This window comes from Coloeus monedula, assembly GCF_965178545.1.
Source record: "Coloeus monedula genome assembly, contig: HAP1_SCAFFOLD_67, whole genome shotgun sequence".
NCBI lineage: Eukaryota > Metazoa > Chordata > Aves > Passeriformes > Corvidae > Coloeus > Coloeus monedula.
The window spans coordinates 530,995-554,067 of record NW_028120824.1 but is presented as its reverse complement, the minus strand read 5'-3'; the positions used below and the strand labels follow the sequence as shown (position 1 = coordinate 554,067).

The 23,073-nt window shown below is 55.9% G+C and overlaps 1 pseudogene across 1 annotated transcript in view; it reads left to right on the top strand.

Moving 5' to 3' along the window:
* Positions 1-2,037: 2,037 nt before the first annotated feature.
* The window catches only part of LOC309585540 (epidermal growth factor receptor kinase substrate 8-like protein 2), a 70,329-nt pseudogene continuing 49,293 nt past the window's right edge, over positions 2,038-23,073 (top strand). Inside the window, exon 1 of the transcript in view lies at positions 2,038-2,043. The product of the transcript in view is annotated as an epidermal growth factor receptor kinase substrate 8-like protein 2 (transcript). The remainder of the gene's footprint in view (positions 2,044-23,073) is intronic.

The window sequence follows — 23,073 nt, the reverse complement described above, 5'->3', positions numbered from 1 at the left end:
GTGTCGGAGCATCTCCATGGCTGGGATGTTTGGAGTAAGGGCTGCAGTCAGGGTGTAAGCTGAAGGGTGTGTGACTGTGTGTGTGTGTGCCTGTGTCTGTCTGCCTGCGAGAAGAGTGCGGGTGTGGAATGGTCCTAACCTTGTGTGTGTGAGTTTTGCCTTTCAGGCTTTTCAGCTGCTTTTTAAACTCAGAGTAAAAACAACCCAGCTGCGCTGGCTGGGGATGTTTTCCCTCCCGGCTGGGTTTTTTTATCTGGGACCCGGCCGGTCTGTGAGGTGCCGTTCATCGCCAGGGTTTGGGTGCCGACCGTGCCGGGGATTTGTCAGGCGGGATGATTTTGGGGCTCCCGGGAACCGCGTTCCCATGGGGTGCTCTCGAGACGAGAGCGAGGGTGGGTTTGTGTGTCAGCTGAAGGAGGTGTGTGGTGGATGAGTGTTTTCTTCTCCCTGTGCTGCTGTTGTTTTGGGTTTCCTGAAACAATAAAATGTAATGAATTTTCCAGAAATAGAACAATTGTTCCATTGTACTGATAGGGGGTTGGCTTGTGTTGCTCTGTGTTGGTGTTTGCTGCTGCACTTGCACATATTGCTCTGTATGTCAATTGGACTTTGACCAGTGTGCATATGGATTGTATTTGTGCTTGTGCTTGTGTATGTTGTTATTTCCACTTGCTTTGCTGAAGTGTAAATAAAAAACCCTCGTTCAGTAAAGTTGAATAAACCCTAATAAAGATACCCCCCCTCCCCCCTTTTGGTTGCTCTCTTCCTTTGGTGTGGTTTAGTAATTTTTTCGCCGTATTTCTTGCTTTGCTGCTCTGCTTTGCTTTACTTTTCAGTCTATTCCTCACTTGACTTTTTCTAACTCTTTATCTTTTTCTCACTGTTTAACTGTTTCTGGATGTCTCTGTCACTCTATTTCTCAGTTTCTCTTTTTCTCTTCAACACTAATTCTCTTTTAAACTCGATTTCTTTTTCTCTCAAACCCTATTCTGTTTCTCTATTCCTTTTTCTCTCTATTTTTCTTTCTCTTTCTTTGTGACTCTGACTTTCTTTCTCTCTGACTTTCTTTCTTTTCTCTGACTTTCTCTCTCCGACTTTGACTTTCTCTCTCTGACTTTGACTTTCTTTCTCTCTCTCTCTCTGACTTTGACTTTCAAACGACCTTTCTCACCTTCCCTCCTTTGTTCATTTTTACCTTTCTACCTTTGTTTGTTTCTGTAGCAGCTTGGAAAAAAACAGAGACCACTCTTTCTTCAGGCATGATCTGCCCCAGTCTTTGGTTAACAGAGCACAGAGGTGTTCAGTGCCATCGTGAGTCTTTAGGGCTGTGGCTCCTGCAGAGGTCCTTGGTGCTCTGATGGACGTGCTCCAAGCGTCCATCCTGGACTCCTGTATCGGGGGCGAGAAGGAAAGCATGTTTTTCCGTGTCACAATTCTGACTTCTGCTACTGTGCGCGTAGTAGCCTTTCTCTGTGCGCTACCCTCACCTGCCAGGTCGTTTGCACCGCGCTGACCTGCGTTGTTTCAAACGTTCGTCTTGCGCATTGCTGCACTCCTCCCGAACCCAAGCACGGGCTGGGCTCTTCTCCTTCTCGCTAACACCGCAAGTAAGAACACCGCACCCGTGCATGTGAACTCAGCAGCGCCGTGCACGTGCAGTTAAAAAGCAGTAATAAAACTCCTCAAACCTAAAAAAACCCCAGCAAAAATACCTGCACATAAGCGGCAGAACTCAAAAAAGCAAAGGAATGAGCAACGACTTGGAGAGCGGCACACGCGCAGTAAATTGAGAAGCCGTGCCCGTGCAGTAACGCGGAAAACCGCACGGGTGCAATGACAGAAAGCGACGTGCGCGCAGGGAAGCGGGAGAGCTGCGTGGTGCTGCTCGCTGCTTCCACCTGCTGGTGCACAGGAGGCACTGCAGCCACCCCGGGGAGCAGCTGCACGCGCGCATTGGCCCAACGATGCCGGCTGAAGAAAGCTGCGCGTGTGCAGGGAGCGGCCGCAGCTACCCACGCGCAGCGCCGCGGGAAGGCCATGCGGGCACAGCGGCTTTTTACGCTCGGTGCTGCCGCTCAGGGGGTAACATCCCGTACCGCAGGCCACGACCTCACGATTTCCGTGGGTGCCGCCGCCTCATGCTTGTCCCGGCCGTGTGGGGCTTCAGTGGCCAGAGCGCAAATCGCGGAGCGGTGGCGCTGCTGCCGCCAGGCATTCGCGGTCCTGTTGCTCGGATGGTGGGCACGTTCTGTAGGGGATAAAACGAACGTTTTGGGGGTAAAATGTGAGTTAATTTGTATGGGAGAAAATGAACGTCTTGAGGTAAAATCGGGGCAATTAGTAGGTGACATTTTGGGATGAAAATTGAGGTTCTTATCGGTAGGGGACAGACAGAGACAATTTGAGGGAAAAGACCTGAGCTAATCTGTGAGGGACAGAATGAACGTTTTGAAGGTACATACGAGGAAAACTACAGGGGACAGAGTGAAAATTTTAGTTTTAATATAGGAAGGGCAGCGCGCCCGCGCATGCGCAGTAGCCACCGCGCGCCCGCGCATGCGCAGTAGCCACCGCGCGCCCGCGCATGCGCAGTAGCCACCGCGCGCCCGCGCATGCGCAGTAGCCACCGCGCGCCCGCGCATGCGCAGTAGCCACCGCGCGCCCGCGCATGCGCAGTAGCCACCGCGCGCCCGCGCATGCGCAGTAGCCACCGCGCGCCCGCGCATGCGCAGTAGCCACCGCGCGCCCGCGCATGCGCAGTAGCCACCGCGCGCCCGCGCATGCGCAGTAGCCACCGCGCGCCCGCGCATGCGCAGTAGCCACCGCGCGCCCGCGCATGCGCAGTAGCAACCGCGCCCGCGCATGCGCAGTAGCCCGCGCGCCCGCGCATGCGCAGTAGCCCGCGCGCCCGCGCATGCGCAGTAGCAACCGCGCCCGCGCATGCGCAGTAGCAACCGCGCCCGCGCATGCGCAGTAGCCCGCGCGCCCGCGCATGCGCAGTAGCAACCGCGCCCGCGCATGCGCAGTAGCAACCGCGCCCGCGCATGCGCAGTAGCAACCGCGCCCGCGCATGCGCAGTAGCCCGCGCGCCCGCGCATGCGCAGTAGCAACCGCGCCCGCGCATGCGCAGTAGCCCGCGCGCCCGCGCATGCGCAGTAGCAACCGCGCCCGCGCATGCGCAGTAGCAACCGCGCCCGCGCATGCGCAGTAGCAACCGCGCCCGCGCATGCGCAGTAGCAACCGCGCCCGCGCATGCGCAGTAGCAACCGCGCCCGCGCATGCGCGGTAGCAACCGCGCCCGCGCATGCGCGGTAGCAACCGCGCCCGCGCATGCGCGGTAGCCCGCGCGCCCGCGCATGCGCGGTAGCAACCGCGCCCGCGCATGCGCGGTAGCAACCGCGCCCGCGCATGCGCGGTAGCAACCGCGCCCGCGCATGCGCGGTAGCAACCGCGCCCGCGCATGCGCAGTAGCCAGCGCGCCCGCGCATGCGCAGTAGCAACCGCGCCCGCGCATGCGCAGTAGCAACCGCGCCCGCGCATGCGCAGTAGCCCGCGCGCCCGCGCATGCGCAGTAGCAACCGCGCCCGCGCATGCGCAGTAGCAACCGCGCCCGCGCATGCGCAGTAGCAACCGCGCCCGCGCATGCGCAGTAGCAACCGCGCCCGCGCATGCGCAGTAGCAACCGCGCCCGCGCATGCGCAGTAGCCCGCGCGCCCGCGCATGCGCAGTAGCCCGCGCGCCCGCGCATGCGCAGTAGCAACCGCGCCCGCGCATGCGCAGTAGCAACCGCGCCCGCGCGGGGGCCGCGCGCAGTGGGGCAGCGCGCCCGCGCATGATGCGCAGAGGTTTCTTTCGGACCTGGGCTGCATTTCCATCCCCCGCTCTGGGAGTCACCAGGTGCGTTAGGAGCGAGCCGATCCCGCTCCCTGAGACACAAGGGCTTGCTCGAGGAGACTGTTCCTGTTCCTCTGTTCCAGCCACTCTGCTCTCCCCAAAACACCCATTTCCTCGGAGCTCCTCTGAAACTGCATTTCCATGGACCCAGGGCTCCAGAAGCTGCAGAGTCCTGCAATGGGGTTTCTTTGGGAAGGGACCTTAAGCTCTTGCAGTTCCACCTCTGTCATGAGAATTTCAGGGCTCTAAGACTCACAGAACCATTTGGGCTTGGAAGGACCTTAAAGCTCATCCAGTGCCAGCACTGCCACGGGCAGGGACACCTCCCACTGTCCCGGGCTGCTCCCAGCCCCAGTGTCCAGCCTGGCCTGGAACATTCCAGGGCATCCAGGGGCAAATCCTCCTCTCTGGGCAGACAGAATGAGCTAAACCTGGCTATTCCTGAGGGAGTGATGGCAGCACAGCCGAGTCCTGCATCCCTGATTCCCACGGGGTTGTGGTTTGGGGATTTCTTTTCCATCCATTAAAGCTCCTTTCTAGTTCCGGGAGCTGGAAGTTTGGGAGGATGTGACACCTGGCATTAGAGCCCCCATTCCAGCAGCATCCATTGCACCTGAACGTTGTGCTCGAGTCCACTTTAGACTCAGCCCAGTTTTGATTAAGTCTACCAAGGCTTTTGAGGCCATGAGATGTTGCCTGGAAATCAGAAAATGCCAAAGGGGACTGGAGATCCGTGTTGGAATCACGGGATCGCTGCTGCAGAGGGGAGGTGGAATTCAAAACCCCTCATGAAGAGATTATGTGCAGAGTTTTGACTGAAATATAACTGTTTAACGAGCTCCAAATTGTGTGCTTTATTATATAAACATTCTATTTGCAGGAGAATATCTGGAAAAGACCTTTGGGATCGCCAAGTCCAACCCTCAACCCAGCCCCACCAGCACGCTCCCCAGCCACCCCTGTCCTCCAGCGCCACATCCACGGTTTTTGAAGCCTTGCAGGGATGGCGTCTCCACCCCTGGCCCGGCCTTGGTCATCCAGGGACAAGGATTCCTCTGCTTTTGCAGGAAGAGGGAAGGGGAAGCGTTTCCCTCGCAGATGGGACAGAAACGTGTTCCACAGGCTCCAGGCGTGGGTGAGTGACAGCTGAAGGCTGAGCCACGGTGAGCAGCAGAGCTAATTACCACCTTCCCCCAGTGCTCTAATTACCACCTTCCCCCAGTGCTCTAATTACCACCTCCCTCAGCTCACCCTTCCACCCAGCCACTTCCTCAAGCCTGTTTTTCAGGGGTTTTGTCACCCGGCATTCGGCTGCCGCGCAGCTTTGTCCTCCAGGTGCTGCTCCTGCCCGGAATTGGACCCAAGGGGATGGAAAACGCCGTGGTTCCAGTGGGATTTGGGTCTCCGGCACATCCCGCCCGCTGTGCCCTCAGCCTGGTGCCCCCAGCCACAGGGAAAGGGAGCAGGTGGTGTAATCCCCCACCTAATCCTAAAGATTTCTCTCCAGGAATGCCGGGGCCTCCCAGCTCAGCAGAGCATTCCCTGGTGCCAGGCGCTTCCTCACACGCAGGGAAAAGGTGGAAACCCAACGCTTTTCCCAAAAGCCCAAAATATTCCCCCATCTGGCAGCCGGGAGCTGAGGGAATGGGCACCTTCCCCTTCTGTCTGGGTGCCTGCGGCAGCTCCGAGGTGTTGCTCGGGGATTTTCAGTGCTGGGGCTCCTGCAGGGCCAGGGAAGTGCTTTGGGCCCCGTCATCCGTGCAGGGAAAAGCAGATATTCCATTAACCCCTTAGAGACCATTGCAGGAGCTTCCTGGGAGAACTGGGAATGGGGATCCGTAGGGGGATTGACTCCCAATTAATGCTGTCAGAAACCCTTCAGCCACCCCAAACCACCCCAAACCTTCCACAAACAAACCTGGAGGAGAACCCAGGGCCTCCTTGTGCCCTGGCCGTGTCACACCCTGGCAGTGCCACTCTGTGCTTCCCCTTCTTTGGGCCAGAATTGTTCCCAGAATGATAAACCCGGAGGGAAGTGTTTCCACCTGGGAAAGTGAGGCTGTTCCCACACCACCCTCCTATTTATTTCATGAGGAATTTTGAAATTTTGGTTTTCTGCTCCAGCCAGGGACAGAAGAAAGTTTGGGCAGCAAAAAAAATCTGAAGTTGAATCAGATCTTAAGCCTGGATTTAAAATGGATCACATTAAAAGAACCCAAAAAATCCAGAAAAGAATGAAAGAATTCGTAATTCTCTTTCTGATCTCCCTCTGCTGCATCCCTGTCCTCCCATCCACTCTTCCCATCTTCAATTATAGATCCCTCCAGGCAGAGCCCTGCCAGTGTTTCTGTCAGGGAAGTGCCAAGCCCATCCACAATGCTTTACAAATAATCACAGGGAACACAGATTTTGTGAAATATTGAAGCTTTTGCTGTTAAAAAAAATGAAGTCTCTCTGCCATATCAGCCACGATGAAATGTCAGTGTGCCACCCTTCCCCAAGTAACATCCTTCCCTCTGTCACTCTCGCTCTGGCACATGGCAGGCCGGGATCATCTCCTCCTTCCCACAGGGAAGGAGTTGGGTTTAAATTCGAGACACAAACTTGGACAAAATTGAATGTCTGAGGTGTGTAAGAATAAGGGAAAATCGTCTCAGATCTTCTTCAGCTGCCTTTGTTTCCTGCCCTGTAACTCTTCACTCCCTGAAATGACTCAGAACTTCTGTCCCTGTTCCCTGGGAGCAGAGCCCGCCCCCCCCCCCCCCCCCCAGCTGCCCCCTCCTGTCAGGGAATTCCAGAGAGAGAAAAGGTCTCTCTGGAGCCTCCTTTTCTCCAGGCTGAGCCCCTGGGAGAGCAGGGATTGAGCAGGTGTGGGGGCTGAGGTGCTCCAGCTTTAAGGTCTCACTCTGAGAGCACTCCGAGTTTGTTTCCAGGCTGGAAATGGTGCCTGGAATTTTGGGTGGCCAACGGGGATCTCGAGGATTTGAGGTGGCAGCTGGGAGAGAAACCTGCTGCCCAAATGGTACTGGAGGTTATTTCCCTCTCTCTGGAATCTCTGTCAATTAAGAGCCCAGCCTTCTCCGGGGCTGCAGTTGCATTATTTGCTTTCACCTCCGATCTGCCCGAGGTGGAGTGAACTCCTCTGGAGCTGGCAAACGCCAACAGATCCCATCTCCACAGAGTTAAGGGATGGAATTGTATTTCTCTTAACCTCTTTTGACCGGGAAGTTGGGATTTTCCCCCTCTGCCTGATCCCTGTTTCTCCTTTCTCGAGTCTTGAGTTGTTTTGGGGAGCAGAAGGTTCAGGGCTGTGCCCCTGAAGCAGCTCTGGCTGTGTGAACACAGCAACTTTCTGCAAGTTAAATCTGCTGCTATTTCTGTATTTGAAAAGGAGCTGAAATGCCAGTGGTGATGTAATGTTCATTTACATTTAGGGTCTGTTTCTATTTATTTTTGCTCCTATTAACTTCATCTTGATTCCAACAGTTTGGGGTTTGTTTTTTTTTTACCCGCTGAGGCTCTCTTTGCTGTGAACAGCTCGTTTTTTACTTCAAGCCTGCCAGATTTCCTGCCTTATCGAGTCCATGAATGAAGAAGAATGACAGGTAGAAGGGGAAATGGATGTCTCCTCCCCAAGGGAAGGCTCCTGAATTGGATAGGAGCCGTTTCTCTAGGAACTGCTGCCTCTGGTTGCCGCTGGAATGGCTCTGGAAGGAGCTTGGAGGGGATCATTCACCTCGGCTTTGTCCCGGGTGTGCAGAGCTGGGGAGATGCTTTCGGGCTGAGAGATTTCCTGTGCCATCTTCCATGAACATGAAGAGAGGTGGATTAAAAGTGCCTGCAGAGCTCTGATGTGCAGCCTGTGGCTCCCTGCTCCCACTGCTGCTCCGCTCAAGGAGTTTCTCAGCCCCAGAGCAGGAGAAAAAGGCAGAAAATCATGGAATCCTGGGGTTGTTGAGGCTGGCAAAGGCCTTTAGCATCATCAAGTCCAAACATCAACCACCACCATGGTCACACCAACCCATGACCTCAAGTGCCATGTATTTATCCATACATATTTATCCCTACATATTTATCCCTATATTTATCCATATGTTTATCCATGTATTTACCCATGTATTTATTCCTATATTTACCCATGTATTTACCCAGGTATTTTATGAACACTCAAGTGCCATATCCATGTATTTTATGAGCACTTCCAGGGTTGGTGACTCCACCACTGCCCTGGGCAGCTGTTCCAGCGCTGGACAACCCTTCCCATGCTGGGCCAGGAGATGGATTCTGGAAATGCAGACTCTGAGGAGCTGGGGATTAAGGCAGCATTGGATTCCTTTATTCTCCCAGAAGGATAAAGGAGATTTATCCCCAGACGAACCAGAGGTGATCACACTGAGGTCATTAGTGGGATTTCTTCCTTACTCCCACAAATACCCACTGGGGTGACAGAGTTCCCTACAAGGGCAGTGTTGGAAGGAGCTGCTGGAATGTTTTGCTGTTTATTGGGATCCACAGGATGTTTGGTGTCTCTCAGAGCTGTTCCAGGCTTTCCACAGACCCAAACGCTCCTCACACTTCTCCTCAGAGTAGAGAGGTTTCCCAGAGTGCTGGTTTTTAATTTCAGATGCTGGGATAACGACACGGCTTCAGGAGGCAGGAGACTCATTGTGCTGTGCCTCAGTCCAGGCAGGGACAACCCCCAGCTAATAAAAACCTCTTTAAAGCACAAAAAGTCCCATTAAGCTGATATTATAAAGGCTGCAAATTGAAGCAGGCCTCAATCAGAAAGCAGCAGAATTTAATTCCCCCCCTTGCCCATTTGCATGATGATCTCCTTCCTAATGGCCCATCTACGCTTTTCCCACAGAAGTGCTGTCCCGAGGTTGGAGATGGTTCCAGCTTTATGGAGCTTTGATCTTTATCTGCTTTTACTTTTTACAGGGCACAGAACCCGAGAGTGGCAGCTGCTTTCCTCTTGTTCCTCCTGTGGCAGTGAACTGCTCTTCCCGAGGACGGCTGCAGGAACTCTCAGGCAGCAGAACGTATGGAATGCCAGGCACGCTACAGAATTCCAGTGGGAGCAGCAGGAACTTCTGTTCTTTACTGGCAGGGCTGTGCCATGAAGGGGAGCTCGGAGATATTGGTCAGCTCAGGGAATGAGCCTGGCTCATGGTAAGGAAATTCACTGTGCAGTTACTTTGGGCCCTTCTCCTCCTTCTCCTCCTTCTCCTCCTTCTCCTTCTCCTTCTCCTTCTCCTTCTCCTTCTCCTTCTCCTTCTCCTTCTCCTTCTCCTTCTCCTCCTCCTCCTCCTTCTCCTTCTCCTTCTCCTTCTCCTTCTCCTTCTCCTTCTCCTTCTCCTTCTCCTTCTCCTTCTCCTTCTCCTTCTCCTTCTCCTTCTCCTTCTCCTTCTCCTTCTCCTTCTCCTTCTCCTTCTCCTTCTCTTCCCAACACCAGTTCCAGACCTCAGTATAATCCATGTTCCCACAGCCTGACCTTGCAGTTTTCCCAGTTTAGCAGCCCCAGCCACACTTGCAGCCTCTCTGTCTGGACTTTGTCTTGCTGAAATCTCCCTTTGTTGATCCTTTGCTGCCTGACCTTTTATCCAGCAATAACGTGCAGTGGGTGGAAGCTTCTCAGAATTCCCTCCCTGTTCCACTGGAAACATTCCCAAGTGGAAGCAGCTGCACTGCCCATCAGCACTTGCCTGCTTTTAGGGGTGGTTGAGGCATGAAGGATGCAACAAATGGAGTTGGCTCTAAGGGGATGAAATGCTCCCCCTGAGGCTGCTCAGAGAGCTGGAGCTGAGGAATCCGGGTGGGAATCACTGCAGGAAAAAGGAAGGAAAAGAGAGCAGAGGAACAGGGATGCAATTCCAACCTCTCCAAGGACTGGGATGGGCACATTCACCAACACCATTTAATCTAGACACGATTTCTTCTTTGCCTCTGGCTGCCAGGAGCAGGATGAGCAGTTTAATGAGTTTAAATAGTGAATAGTTTAATTAGCTGGAAGAGACTGGATCAATAGCTGCTTAAACAAACAACTGGATCCCTGTTTCCAAGCTTGGATGTAGTTTTGGAAGGTTCCTGGCAGTTTGGCAGGGATTAGTGATGCTGAGAATGTGCTTTTTTGTGGGTTTGGGGCTTTTACTCCTGTTCACGTGGCTGCTCTTTTTCTTGTTGAGTGGAAAACAGGAGGGAAAGAGCAACGATGGAAGGAATTCCACTCTTGCTGCTTGAAGGGATGGATCAGGAAGGGAACAGGCTGCAGGGAATTTGGAGTGCAAACTGAGATCTCTCCGATATTTTCGGCTCAGTCAGTCCATCAGTGCTTGGTGGCTGTTTAGGCCACGTGCAAGGTGAATGATGGTGCACATGGCAGAGCTGCTGGTGGCTCCTTCCCCTGCCCGGCTGTCAGTCACCCTGCAGGGTGCTGGAGCAGCGTGCCAGAGGCCGTGGATCCTATGGATCCCATGGATCCCAGGGGCGTGATCAGGAGCCTGGGCCTGCTGGCCACTCCTTGCTCTCTCTTACCCTGATTTTTCAGCTCTGCAGCGAATCCAGCTTGAGTTTTTCAACCCCCTAGAAACCCAGGGACCTTTCATGTCTGTTCTCAGATCTGGGATTTAAATCCAGCCCTTATCAAAGCACCCCGTGACCAGGCAGGCCCTGAATCCCAGCAGGGGTCTGATAAAGAGGGACCTGACATCCTAAAGAAACCCTTTGAAATCCTGCTGGGATTGATTTGTATCCATAATGGAGCCCCGAGCTCTCTGCCAGGGAGAGATGAAGCTGCTCCTTTGCTTTATTATCCTCAGGCCCTTCCCAGCTTTGAGGGAAATTCAGTCCCTCTTCAAGCCCCAAAATCATGGAAAAGCTCCTTTGTATCCTCTCCACAGCCCCTACGTGGATTAATCAACTTTTTATTTGATATGGTGTCATTCTCCTTTTTTTTCCATGGCTAAAACTCCACGGTGAGCAATCAGAGCAGAAATAGGAAATGCAGGAGTCTTGGATTCCACAGTGGGATTAACTTCCCTTTTCTGCTCTCTTTCAGGACAGGAAAAACCACTGAACTCGCCCCATCTTTGGGACCAAGAGCTTTGGTGCTGGAGTAGGCAAAGCCAGCTAGGGCCCCCCTTGTCCTGCCCATGGTGTGGGTCAGGGACAGGCTTCTCTTCTCCTCTGCGCTGGGATGAACTGCCTAGGGAATGCTATTTCTGACAGCCCGGTCCTAGCCCCGGCTACTGGAAATGGGCGGAGGTGAAGAGGCAAGTGCCAGAGTTGCTTGGGGATGATGGAATTGTGGTGTTTGGCTGTGCCCAGAGGGGCAGGTTGGGCATTTCTGTGTGTCTGAGGACCGGTTTGGGTGCTGGGGAGCCCGGGGAGCCGAGCTCTCAGTGCATTCCCAGCTCACCGGGGGTGGGAGCTGGTGCAGGGCTGGGTGACAGCCTCTGGTCGGGCTTGGGGCAGGCCCTGGCCCCAGCACAGACACGCTGGGGTGCTTTGGGGACGCTTGGGGAGCAATGGGAAGAAAATGAGGGATGGTGCTGGGCGGAGCGATCGGCCTGTGCTCGTGTCAGCGCAGCCGTGCAGGGCACTGGGATCTGGGTAAAGCACCGGCTCTCCTGGTGTTCTGGGATGCAAGGTCTGAGGGACCGGATTTACTTGGGGTTTTCCGGGACAGCAGGAAGAAGAGGAAATGTGGTGCCAGAGGTGCGTCCCATCAGGTTGCAGTTCCCTCTTTCCCATTTCCATTTCCTCCTCAGTGCAGGTGTCCCCTGCAGCCCATGAGCACGGGGCCGGTGACAACTCCCTGTCTGTAGAGGGATTCCTTATGGAACAAGGGCAGATGACACTTGTGTGAGGCTTACGACTGTTAGAATTAGACCAGGATGGGTTTAAGGAAAACTAGAATCGTGTGTTAATCTTACTGGTCAATGAACAAATGGAATCCACACTTCTGTAAGAAAAAATAGAGTGTATGGAGCATATAGAAGAAGCTGTTTTTGCCTGCTGCTGCTGCTTGGCTGTATCATGTAACCCCATTCGAACTCTGCCTTCAAGACAGCTGTGAGACCGTGAAATAAAGAACTTAGCAGAACAGCAGCATCCTCTGCTCTTTCACCCTGGTCCAAGAAGGAGGGGTACCCTGTCAAAGGCTCAACACTTGCCTTTCTGACTTTGTTTCTAAATTTCTACCTTTCTAATTTTGTTTGTTTCTAATTTTTTTGTTTGTTTGTTTCTAACTTTGTTTGTTTTCAACTTTCTCCCTTTAGAAATTTGTTTGTTTCTTGTATTTTACCTCTTTGTTTGTTTCTAAATTTCTGCCATTGTAACTTTGTTTCTAACTTTCTACTTTTAAAATTTCATTTGTTTTTAACTTTTTACCATTCCTCCCAGCGAGGGCTGTGTGCAGAATACTAAAACCTGTTAAGTTCTTCACTTTTACGTCTATAGGCAAATGCTACTGATTTAGATGTAAATTCATTTTGAAATGAGCCAGCCCTCTCTCTCTACTCTGTCGCATACAGGAATATAAGAAGCTGGGAATAGAGATCCGCAGGTTTTGAGAATAAGGAGCCGGCGTTTTTCTGTAGGAAGGAAAGCAGCAAGCGCCTGGCCGCAGGAGCCGAGACGCTCGGGCTGCAGGAGCTGCAGAGCGCCCGGAGCCGGCTTTTCCCTGTGCTCTGTGCCTGCCCCCGGGCTGAGCTGGGCGGCGCTGCTGCCGCCCGGTGCCGGCTGAGCCGAGAGGGCGGCGGCCTCGGTGGCTGCCGAGCGTGGCAAGGAGCGGGAGCGAGCGGGGCCGGGTCTGTCAGCGGAGGGGAGGGGCGAAGGGCGGTTCGCAGCGCCAAGGGACACGGCCGTGCATGAGCGGGGCCACAGCTATGGAAAGGAACGGGCGCCGTGCGGGGCGGCGACCGCGGGGAATGACAGCGCGGGGGGCGGCCCGGCGGGGCCGGTCTTGCCGGGCAGCAGAGGCGCGGTCGCAGCGCGACCCGGGCGGGAGGCACCGGGCGGGCACGGTCGGAATCGAGCCGCCCGCGTGTCGCTCTCAAGGAGGCGGCTCGGAAAGGAAGGCGCAGTTCCGCGCTCTCGGGACGGCGTTAAGTGACGTTTTTATTAGAATATGACAGTCTTTATTTTATTTTATTATTTTATTATCTGCCAGGACCTTGCAGAGGGTGGTTTACACTTCCGCCACACTCAAGATGGCGGACGCACTAGGCCCCCTGCGAGAGGTGTCCCTGCCGATGCCTGCCGCCGGTCGCGGAGCCGTCGCCCGCCTCCGGCGCGGCTGACCCCGCCAGCCGTGTCCTCGCACCGGGAAGCACGGCGGAAAATCGCGCGGAAAGCGCGGGGCCGGCGTCGGAGTTGGGGCCGGATTCAGGCAGCCGACAGGACAGAAGCCCTTGTGAGGGGCGGCGGGGGCCCTAAGTGTACCACACTAAAGATGGCGGCTCGACCGGAAGTGGCTTCTGCCAGCACCCAAGATGGCGGCGAAGGGCGGAAGTGTCGTCACTGCCACACTCAAGATGGCGGTCGTGTGCACTGTTTTCTGACCTTCTCAATATGGCGGCAGGGAAGGCCCCCCCCAAGCTGCGTCTATTCGGCTGCCTGAACGCGACGCCGACGCCGACGCCAGCCCAGCGCTTGCACGCAATTTTCTGAGGCGTTTCCCGCTACGCGGACACCGACTGTGGGGTCAGCGGCGCCTGGGGCAGGCGGGAGCATTCAGGCAGTCGAATAGACGGAGCGGGGGGGGGGGGGGGGGGGTCCTTCCGGCCGCCATCTTGAGAAGGTCGAATAGCCACATCGGTGCCGTATCGGTGACTTCCGCCCTTCTTCGCCAGGAGCGGCGATGGCGGGGAGCCCGGGGAGCAGCGCTGCCGGGCCGGGGGCACCGGGGCGGGTGCTCCGGGCTCGGAGGTGAGCGGGGAACGGGGACAGCCCCGAGCGGACGGTGGGGGCCGCGGGGGATCGGTATTCCGGCACAGGGATGAGTGTTCCGGCACAGGGGTGGCTGTCCCGGCACAGGGATGCGTTCATGGACTGTCTAATAATGTTATTTAACGATCGTGCAAGGAGATCTGTATAAAAAAATCCTCCGTGGTCATCCTTCTCCCAGCCCCGCTGTGTTTTCAGGATCTTGGGGGAAGCGTTTGGGTCTGAACAAGGCTCTCGGGCACAGGGTGGGATTCTTGGGGTGCAGGGCCAGGATTTGGACTCGATGCTCCCTGTGGGTCCCTTGCAGCCCAGGAAATGCTGCGATCCTGTGCCTCTGAGGGTGAAATAAAGGGGAGCGGTGGGGTTTGTGCCCGCTGTGTTCACGGCCCCGCCGGCTCAGGGCGGGTTAAAGGCGCAGCTGCCCCGAGACAGCGGGACCGGCCGGGGCTGCTCGCTCCCGGTGCTGCCGCCCCGTGGGGAGAGCCCGGCACTGCAGCCCGGAACGGCGCTGGACCACGGGATGGGCGTGGAACAGCAGCACAGGGGATGCTGAGGCAGCGCAGGGAATGCTGCGGTCCCAGGGAAGGCTGAGGCGTCCCCTGCCCGGGGCACTCGGCAGCAAAGCCCTGATGTTGAGCAGAAAAAGGAAAGTTCTGGGTTAGTGGGAGGAGGTTTCTGGAATGGAGCTGGGACAGGTGCTGATCCACGCATGGAATCACGGGCTGGTTTGGCTTGGAAGGGACCACCAGGATCATTTACACTCTGTTTGTTGTCTGATTGCACAGCGAAGAACATCCAGAACTGCCGCCTCACCCTCACGGACAGCAGGAATGTCTTCCATAGCTCTTGTTTTGGAATGGGAATGGCTGTTGGGAGCTCTGGCAGGACCAGGTAAGAAGAGAAATGGGATCATTGTGGCTGCTGCTGGAGGTGGTTTTCTGCTTTCCGGCTGTTCTTCTCATTGATCCTTTCACAGCAGTGTTCCTGGGCACATTTGAGGGTAATTCCAGGAATTTGAAACCAGATAAAAACTGGTGGGGAAAAAATGTGAACGTGATCCATTTCTGGTAGTTCCAAGCTTCTCCCACAACACCGTTCCAGGGGAAAGCTGATAAAAGGGTAAAGACGCAGAGGAACAAGTGCTGTAAAGCCCCCTGGCGCTCTGAGAGAGCAAACCTTCCAGTACTCCCAGCAGATCTCTTGGAGAAAGTGTGGGATCGCAAGGTTTTCCAGGAAAGCAAAACAAGGGTGGAGATGAGGGAATGGGCTTCCAGTTCTTCCTTGAGCTGAAAGCCTGGGGGAATTGAGAGGGGCCACAAGAACTGTTTGTGTAGGCAAATGGGAGTTTGGGGGCTGAATCTGAGTTTCCCTCTGGGGCATTTTTGAGGGAAAAGCTGAGGTGCTGTTTAAGGGAGAGAATGCAGATTTTTGGGGTGGAAAAGGTTGAATCAATATTGTAGAGGAAGTAAAACGCTGGGGGTAAAAGTGGATGCAGTCTGGAGGGGACAGATTGAATATTTTGGAGGCAAAATGGGGAACTGAGTAGTGGAGAGATGGGGAACATTTTGGAGGCAACACTTGACAAACTCTCTGGGGTGGAGAACGAGCACATTGAGGGAAAAATGAGGTGATGAGCAGTGGGCACGTAGGGAAGGTCGTGGGGGTAAATCTTGAGAAAAGCCCCGTGGTATTCAAGAAATCCTTGGAAGCAGGACTGAGGAATTCAGTGGTGGAAAAATAGGGGAATTTTGCGGGGGTAAAACTTTAAAAGATCTAAGAGTTGAGAGTGTGTGTTTTTAGGTAGAAAGGATGTCTTGTTGAAGTTGGGCGTCTGGATTGTGGCATTTATGGATCCAGAAAGTAGAAGATAAAGGAGACTCCCAAAGCCTCGGTAGCTGTGTTAAGAAATCCGTCCCAGGGAAGAAAGGTACCTAAACCTCCTAGAAGTAGGGACTAATTAGCATGGGAAGGGGAAAACCCACCCCCAGTGGGAGAGAGCGCGCCGGGTAAGGGAAGAGAAGGATGCCCTTAAGAAGAAGCAGGGAAGGTGAATTTCTCGGCTTGCTGAAATGTATCCAAAAGTTTGGAATCTGGGTCTGTGTGGAGGCCGGGATTTTCTCGGCCATATGCAGAGCCCAGCACTAGGAATAAAGGAATTCCAGGCTTTACAACGCCAAAAATGCAGTACCAGAGAGTTCTGTTATCCCGAGGACTTGGGGGATACTTGGCAAAAATTTCCGGGGGCCCAGGCTGGACCGAGCTTTTAACGCTCCCCGGATTCACGGGATCGGGGATTCCAGCGTGCCCTGCACGGGTTTTTTCAGGGAAGTCCCAAATCCTTCGTGTGAGCACGAAGCAGAATCCCCTGGGAGCTGTGAAGGCAACAGGATATTTCTTGGGAATTTTGAAGGGTTGGGTGAGTCCTCAGTGTTAGGTTGGAATGAACGCAAACTGTCCGGGAGTTGCTGGTTTGGGGATGGCCGGGTCTGGGTTTGGATTTGTGGGCACCGAGTGTTCCTTGTGTCAGCTTTAGGTCTTCTGGATTGGTGGGAATTGTCAGAGAAAAGAGAAGGCAATTGAAATGCGGAGCTCCATTCCCGGAGAAATGGTCAGGATGGGAGCGGGAAGGCTGTGGAGCTGCTGGGAGCTCGTGGAGAACGAAAGGATCTGAGGCCTGGAGGCAAAAGCTGTGGAACAAAGCCTGAAAAGGGTGTGGGGTGGGGCGGGAGGGGGAGGAGGGCACCGTGGTGGGGGGAAAGAGGGAAAGGATCCCTGCTCCGGGAATCCAGCAGGGACCAGGAGAGGATCATTTTCCATCCACTGCTCTCAGTGGAATCCTAATAAGGACGGTGGAAGGGAAGTGATTCGTTTGTTCTTAGGTTTGGAATGAAAGGTGCTCTTGCAGAGGGGACTATTGACCTGTTAAAATTCCGTTGGATACAGGAAAAGAGGGAGGAAGCAAGCAGCTGGGGAATGAAGGGGTGGATTTTTTGGTGGATACAGGGAAAGACACGGGAAGGGGCTCTCAAGTAAAATACACCTCACGGGCAGCACCAGGAGAAGCCTCAAGTGCCCTTTTTTTCCAAGCTCTGGCATTCCAGAGGAGTAAGCAGTGGTCAGCCCATCACTTTCTGTATTCCTTGGATGCCCAGTGCTTTGTTGGGAAGAGATAATATTTGGAAATGAACAAATCCGGGGATGTAATTTCCTGATAGTAAAGCCCCAGAGAGCCTGGTTTTGATATCCTTCCAGCACCCAAACGCAGCAGAGGGAATCCTGGCGGAGCTGGAAAACGCTGTCGCTCCGTCGGTGGAATTCCTGGGAACTGGAAAGCAGCAGAAGCAGCAAGAACAGAGTTGGAAGCAGGCTCCAGCCGGGTAAGGCAGACACCAAATCCTTTGGAACTGGGCAGGGGTGGGAAGAATGAATTCTTACATTTGTAGCCCAGGGATTCCTGAGCAGGATCCCGGCAGGGAAGACTGCAGGGATCAGGCTGGGGCCTGATCGCAGCTGGGGGCAGCGAGCCTTGGAATTGGCTGAAGGGAAGAAAGAGGGATCCTTTGAGCACAAGGATCAGGTGTCAAATGCGGAGATGGCATCAGACAATTCCTCAGGAGGGTTTACTTCCTGGGCCAAATCGATCTCCTGCCTTGTGAAGGAGCTCAGAGAGCTGGGAAGAGCCCAAGCAACGCAGGGAATGCACCGGCAGATGAAAGTGCCGGGGAACGGTGGGGAAAAGCATCCGAACAGGGGGCCTCGTTTTGTACAGGGACGGTACAAAAAATTGTCCGAAAGAATAGGAATGGAATGGGATTTTACGTATTCCTCGGAGGCCACAATCCAGTGGGAAGGCTGAGAGAAAGAAACAAGGCCTAAAAAGGCAGATGAGCCAAATCTGCCCAAAGCCTCCAATGGCCACATTCCCTGGCATTGCTGAGGACTTCAGCCAAGCTCCAAGCAAAAGGTGAGCCCCTGATTTTGGTGCCAAGGGAAACTCCCAAGTTAAGAATGATCCAAATATGAAGCGCTTCTCACAAAACTCAGCTTTGCAAACCTTTCTTTGGGCTAAAAAAGAAAAGATGGGAATGCCCTTGGCAGAAAAGCAGCTGTGAGGCACAGCAGGCTTCAAATGCCTGTCAGCAGGAGCTCCAGGAGAAACGGCTGCTGGCTCCGGGCATCCTGGGCTTTCCAGGCAGGTTTTGTAGCGGATTGCAAGGCAGTTTTCCTGCCTCTGGGGGGTGGCACCTGCATCCCGCTGGAAAGGGAAAATGTGGAGAGAGGGGCAAGCGGGAAGACGGTTGCTGATGTGTGTCCTTGGATCGCAGTTCCTCCCGGTGAGTCTGTGCTGCTGGAAGTTTGAAGGAGATCAGTCCTGGAGTACGTGTGGGTTCACCTGTGGGGTTTGGGAGCGACGCTGGACATGAAATTCCAGGGATGTTCCCTTTGCTGGAGTGAGAAGCAGTGGAAGCACTTTGCTGTCTGCTTCTTCATCGCCTTCGCCTCGGTCCCCTGGGGCTCCAGGTAATCCCCTCTCACCTTTGCTTTTCCAAGGGTCTCTAAATGAGGGCTTGAGCTTTGGTGTAGCTCCCTTTACAGGGAAGATCTGTTCCAGGAAAGGTCTCCTGGTCTGGACCGATGGCGTTGCAGGAAGAGCAGGAAACCCCGCAGCTCCTGTGGCTCCCTCATCCGATTTGCCTGCAGGCAGCAGCAAGGATCATTCCCAAGTGTCATCCCCTGGCTCCGTGACTCGGTGAGGTTGTGTTCCGCCAAAGGCCAGGGGCCGCTTTGTTTTGCGGCTCACGAAAGTCCAGCTCGGTGGTGCTGGGTTTGGTTTTTGTGTGTAATGAAGGCACTAAAAAATTCCCCTCCTTCCCTGGCACAGCCCTGGAGTGGGAGCAGATTCCCCTTATCCCGGAGTTATCCCGCTCCTGCCCTGGATCCCTGCGGTGCCGTGTGTTCTCCAAGCTCACAGCACTGCTGGCTCTAAACAAGAAAAACAATCCCTGTTCCTTCTCTTCTCCGTCCTTGATGTTCCCAGGCCCTGCATCTCCCTGGCTATTCCCTGTGGGAGTCTTCATCTCCATCCCACCTTATCCCAATCAGGTAAGGGTCTGAGACGTGTTTAGCAGCAAATGCATTCCTGTGAAGAAAGCCAAGAGCAAAGAGCATCCAGATGCAGAGAAGTCTTTAGAAAAGCGTTCCAGACGTGCAAATGAGGGATGTGTCTTCCTGCATGTCCTGTTGTTTTTCTCTGTCACGTTTTGGAAGGGTTTCTCTCAGTGATTTCCTGCAGTCCAGGTGCGTCCCTTCTTTTGTCCAAATCCAGTGCCAGAGGATCGAACAACTGACGAGTGGGGCCTGGGATGAAAACGGTTCTCCTAAAATGAGGGAAACAATGCTAGAAGAGAAATGAGCATCCTTTTAATGCCTGGAATAAAAATGCTGGAAAAGGGCACTTTTTATTTGATATGGTGTCATTCTCCTTTTTTTTTCCATAGCTAAAACTCCACGGTGAGCAATCAGAGCAGAAATAGGAAATGCAGGAGTCTTGGATTCCACAGTGGGATTAACTTCCCTTTTCTGCTCTCTTTCAGGACAGGAAAAACCACTGAACTCGCCCCATCTTTGGGACCAAGAGCTTTGGTGCTGGAGTAGGCAAAGCCAGCTAGGGCCCCCCTTGTCCTGCCCATGGTGTGGGTCAGGGACAGGCTCCTCTTCTCCTCTGTGCTGGGATGAACTGCCTAGGGAATGCTATTTCTGACAGCCCGGTCCTAGCCCCGGCTACTGGAAATGGGCAGAGGTGAAGAGGCAAGTGCCAGAGTTGCTTGGGGATGATGGAATTGTGGTGTTTGGCTGTGCCCAGAGGGGCAGGTTGGGCATTTCTGTGTGTCTGAGGACCGGTTTGGGTGCTGGGGAGCCCGGGGAGCCGAGCTCTCAGTGCATTCCCAGCTCACCCGGGGGTGGGAGCTGGTGCAGGGCTGGGTGACAGCCTCTGGTCGGGCTCAGGGCAGGCCCTGGCCCCGGCAGAGACACGCTGGGGTGCTTTGGGGACGCTTGGGGAGCCGTGGGAGGAGAATGAGGGATGGTGCTGGGCGGAGCGATCGGCCTGTGCTCGTGTCAGCGCAGCCATGCAGGGCACTGGGATCTGGGTAAAACACCGGCTCTCCTGGTGTTCAGGGATGCAAGGTCTGAGGGACTGGATTTACTTGGGACTTTCCAGGACAGCAGGAACAAGAGGAGGTGTGGTGCCAGAGGTGCGTCCCCTCCGGTTGCATTTCCCTCTTTCCCATTTCCATTTCCTCCTCAGTGCGGGTGTCCCCTGCAGCCCATGAGCACGGGGCCGGTGACAACTCCCTGTCTGTAGAGGGATTCCTTATGGAACAAGGGCAGATGACACTTGTGTGAGGCTTACGACTGTTAGATTTAGACCAGGATGGGTTTAAGGAAAACTAGAATCGTGTGTTAATCTTACTGGTCAATGAACAAATGGAATCCACACTTCTATAAGAAAAAATAGAGTGTATGGAGCATATAGAAGAAGCTGTTTTTGCCTGCTGCTGCTGCTTGGCTGTATCATGTAACCCCATTCGAACTCTGCCTTCAAGACAGCTGTGAGACCGTGAAATAAAGAACTCAGCAGAACAGCAGCCTCCTCTGCTCTTTCACCCTGGTCCGAGAAGGAGGGGTACCCTGTCAAAGGCTCAACACTTGCCTTTCTGACTTTGTTTCTAAATTTCTACCTTTCTAATTTTGTTTGTTTCTAATTTTTTTGTTTGTTTGTTTCTAACTTTGTTTGTTTTCAACTTTCTCCCTTTAGAAATTTGTTTGTTTCTTGTATTTTACCTCTTTGTTTGTTTCTAAATTTCTGCCGTTGTAACTTTGTTTCTAACTTTCTACTTTTAAAATTTCATTTGTTTTTAACTTTTTACCATTCCTCCCAGCGAGGGCTGTGTGCAGAATACTAAAACCTGTTAAGTTCTTCATTTTTACATCTATAGGCAAATGCTACTGATTTAGATGTAAATTCATTTGGAAATAAGCCAGCCCTCTCTGTCTACTCTGTCGCATACAGCAATATAAGAAGCTGGGAATAGAGATCCGCAGGTTTTGAGAATAACGAGCCGGCGTTTTTCTGTAGGAAGGAAAGCAGCAAGCGCCTGGCCGCAGGAGCCGAGACGCTCGGGCTGCAGGAGCTGCAGAGCGCCCGGAGCCGGCTTTTCCCTGTGCTCTGTGCCTGCCCCCGGGCTGAGCTGGGCGGCGCTGCTGCCGCCCGGTGCCGGCTGAGCCGAGAGGGCGGCGGCCTCGGTGGCTGCCGAGCGTGGCAAGGAGCGGGAGCGAGCGGGGCGGTGTCTGTCAGCGGAGGGGAGGGTCCCGGGAGCGGCCCCGGTGCTCGGGGCGGGCCCGGCCCGGGAGAGAGGGGCGGGGCCCCGAGCGATGGAGCCGCCCCCGTGCCGGGCAGGGCGGGCCCCGGGGCCGGGCGGGGCCGGGGCTCTGGGGCGGGGCCGAGCGGGGCCGGGGGCGGCTTCAGGGGCGGGGCCGGGCCCGGCTCAGGTGCGCGGGGCGGGGTCCGCACAGGTGCGCGGGGTCCCAGGGCGGCTGCGCAGGGCGGGGCCGAGGTGATTTAAGCCCCCGAAATCGCCCCTGCCGCCATTTGCTCCCTCAGAGCTCGGGGAGGCTGCGGCCGGGCCGGGCTCCCCCGGCGTGGCCCGGGAGAGGCCCCCGCTCCCCCTCTTTCTTCCCCGTCTTTCTTCCCCCTGTTTCTCCTGCCCTTATCCTCCTCCTTCTTCCCCCGCTTATCACCTCTTTCCTACCCCCCCCAGTTTCTTTCTCTCTCCCCCACACCCTCCCTGTCTCTCCCAGCCCCCTGCCTGCCCTCTCCCCAGCGCCCCCCCACCCTCTCTCCCTGCTCCCCTGTGCATCCCCGACCCCCCCCGCCTCCTTTCTCCCCCACCCCTCCTTTCTCCCCTCTCCGTACCCCGCTCCCCAACCCGACTCCCCTCTCTTCCTCCTCCTCTGACCATCATCCCTCCCCCTCACCCGACCTTTCCCTTCCCCCCTCGTTCTCCCCAACCCACCCCGACTCCTCTCCCTACCCCATCTCATCCCTCCCCGTTCCCTCTTTCCCCCGCAGCCGCGGGGCTCGGGGCGCCGGAGAATAAAGCCCAGAGGGCCGGAGCCCGGCGCCCCTGCCCTCGCTGGAGCCTCGCACGGGGGACCCGCTCGGCGGGTCCCCCGTGCAGTACAAAAACAGCGCCGGGGCTCCGGCTTTCCACACATCACACTGAGGATCCCCTCCTCGGGAGGGGTTCCCGGGGGGGGTGGTGGGTTTTGGGGAGGGTGGTGGGTTGGGGTGGGCCCCCTCCTCAGGAGGGGTTCCCGGGGGGGTGGTGGGTTTCGGGGAGGGGGGTGGGTTCGGGTTGGGGTGGGCCCCCTCCTTAGGAGGGGGTCCCGGGGGGGTGGGTGGGATGGGCCCCCTCCGGAGGAGGGGGTCCCGGGAGGGGGTCAGGGTGGGCCCCCTCCGGAGGAGGGGGTCCGGGGGAGGGGGGTGGGGCGGAGGGGGGACTTTCCCCCCCTCCAGTCCCCGCCCCCTCTCCCGGACCCCCTCCTCCGGACGGGGCTCACCCCGGCCCCCTCCCGGGACCCCCTCCTGCGGACCGGGGCCTCGGGGGGGGGGGGGGGGGGGGTGGTCTGGGCGGGAGGGGCTGTTGGTTTGGCCTGTGGTCTCTATGTCTGTTCATGCCACAGAGTGACGTGACCCCCCTCTGCTTCCCCCCCCGCCCCCCTCCCCGAGGCCCCGGTCCGGAGGAGGGGGTCCCGGGGAGGGGGCTGGGGTGAGCCCCGTCCGGAGGAGGGGGTCCGGGAGAGGGGGCGGGGACTGGAGGGGGGGAAAGTCCCCCCTCCGCCCCACCCCCCTCCCCCGGACCCCCTCCTCCGGAGGGGGCCCACCCTGACCCCCTCCCGGGACCCCCTCCTCCGGAGGGGGCCCACCCCAACCCACCACCCTCCCTGAAACCCACCCACCCCCCCGGGACCCCCTCCTGAGGAGGGGGCCCACCCCAACCCACCACCCTTCCCGAAACCCACCACCCCCCCGGGAACCCCTCCTGAGGAGGGGATCCCCAGTGTGATGTGTGGAAAGCCGGAGCCCCGGCGCTGTTGTTGTACTGCACGGGGGACCCGCCGAGCGGGCCCGGCCCGTGTGGGGCTCCAGCGAGGGCAGGGGCGCCGGGC